This window comes from Mandrillus leucophaeus, unplaced genomic scaffold (genome assembly GCF_000951045.1).
Source record: "Mandrillus leucophaeus isolate KB7577 unplaced genomic scaffold, Mleu.le_1.0 Scaffold71, whole genome shotgun sequence".
NCBI classification, from domain to species: Eukaryota; Metazoa; Chordata; class Mammalia; order Primates; family Cercopithecidae; genus Mandrillus; species Mandrillus leucophaeus.
In genome coordinates, this window is record NW_012107697.1 from 3,199,838 (window position 1) to 3,202,222 (window position 2,385).

The following is a 2,385-nucleotide window of genomic DNA, read 5'->3' on the forward strand; positions in this document are numbered from 1 at the left end:
AATCCAGCCTTGCTTACTTGCTCCTCTGGAAACAGTTTCATGGCAAAGAATTAGGAATTCTGGAGCCGACCCTATGCCAGCTGGGATGAAACCCTCAATGCACCATCGCCCCCTCTGGGCATGATCATGCTCTTAGATATTTTGAGATCCTTAAATGGAAGGAGTTGTAGGAACTCCATTTTGTCCAAATATGTAGTTACATATGAGCTTTTCTTGACAGCATTTTCAATGCTGGTTGAGGTCCCAGTCTTAGGATGTACCTAGTGAACATGAAAGGTAAGTGGCATATCCAAAACAAAGGGGCGCCTTCCAATTCACTTGAAACAGACAACACACTCAGACGTATTTGTGGAATGAATGCATGCATTCGTGTATGCATGAATGAATGAATGAATGAACCTGTTTTATCTTTTATTTACAAAATGACATTAGATTAGATGTTAGAAATTAGACACTGGATTAGATTAGACATTTAGTTTAGACATTAGAAATTACTCCTGCTGGTTAGGGATTGGAATCTCTGAAAAGACTATACCATGAGTTGTTAAAGGAGAGATCCCCTGTCCTACTCAAGTTTCAATAAATGATGGATGCGTGGATGGATGGATGGATGGATGGATGGATGGATGGATGGATAAGTGGAGGAATATATAGTATTTTGACCCCTGGAGATGTAGGGGAAGAATAAGACAAACATATATCAAGTTAGTCCTGCCTGAGACAGGAGGATGGACAAGATGACCTGTTGGGTCTATTTCCAACCCAGGTATTAATATCTATAGCCAGAATGGGCAATCAGAAATATTTGTATCTAGACCCTGAGAATATGTCATTACTCAGGTTTCTTAAAAGTTATTTTTTGCTAACTTGTGAACGGCCCTCGGGAAATTCAGTCTCTCACACTGGGGCAGGGTGGTCATCTCCACTGCTGGCCCCTAGAGCCCTCTTCTGATGCCAGTAACCATGGTGACTCAACACGGCCACCCATCACAGTCCAGAGCTCCTCCATTCTACTCATAGAAATCCCCCAAAACAAATTGGGGAAAGAGTTCTGTGCTTTTCTGAACACCTTCTTCCTGGAGAACGTGTCCCAGGTCAAATATAGAGAAGTGAAATGGAGATATGCAAGGCTTATTGGTTCATTACACTTGAGGAGTAGGTAGATCTTAAGAGCAATACACTGGTGGAAAGTTCACTTTTTAACTTCCAAGAACCAACAAAGAAAGGAGCCCACCCGACATTGACCTTGAGATAGAATTTTGTCCCATTCTTCTCCAGACCTCTTTGTCTCTCTCTTTCACCTCCTATCCTTTTCCTAAAGTCCCTTCTTTCTGGTTCCCTGAACCAGTGTCCCTGCCCCATCCCTTCCCACAGAAAGCCCCCTTATTGATGGCCTAGCCGGCATCAGTATGATGGAAACCCTTCAGTCTCCCATGAGAGAGCTGTGGTCAATGCCCTCAGTAGCCTAGAAGCAAGCCTGTCTCCATCCATGGTGAGCACTATTTTTTTCTCAGCACCAATTATCTGGTCTCTTATGAAGAAAGGCTATCTTTCTGAGCTTGTTTTTGACGCTGCCCCTTGTAAAACAATAGCCCCAGCATTAATTCATCTAAGGAGCATCACTCGCTCCTGAGCTTGGCTTATAGTAGAAGTGTCACCATGTCGATTGTTCAGTGTTCTAAACATCTGGAATGACTAATTGCAGTCAGACTAATTCCTAACATCCCCTGGATGAAAGGTAGGGAGGCCACCTGTGAATTCATTCTACCATAAGAATTATCACAGAGAATGATCCATCCAACTAGGTCCTGTCTCTGACAGGGGTATGGAGCATATGCTATTCTCATGATGTCCCATTGAAACACTAGTGGGGGATGCGTCCAATAGTTCTATTCCCCCAGTTGACATTTATGAATGACTTGATCCTTCGTAGTTTCCCCAATGTGTTCATGCACACTGTGTCTTCTAAGCTAACTTTAGGAGGCCGAGAGTATTGTTGTCTCCATCACACAATAAGGAAGCTAAAATTCGGAGACTTGTCCAAGGTCATATAATTGATTAAAAGGCCAAGTAAAGCCTAGAACACAGGTGCTCTGACCCTCCTGGCTTCTCCCCTTTACTCCTTTAAGACATATATATATTTCACCTAGAAGCCATATTGGTACTGAGACTGCTACTACACCAGCTGAGAGTTCTAAAACCACTTTCCTCTTCTCCAGACAGGGCTAGAAGCTGGAGTTCCTGAAGCTGCAGAGAGACAAAGGCTAGCACTTCTGATCCTCTAAAGCTTGGAAAGAAACCACATCATGAACAAAGACAGTTCACTGCATAATCTAGGGAGAGAGAGAAGAGGAGGAATATATAGTATTTTGACCCCTGGAGATG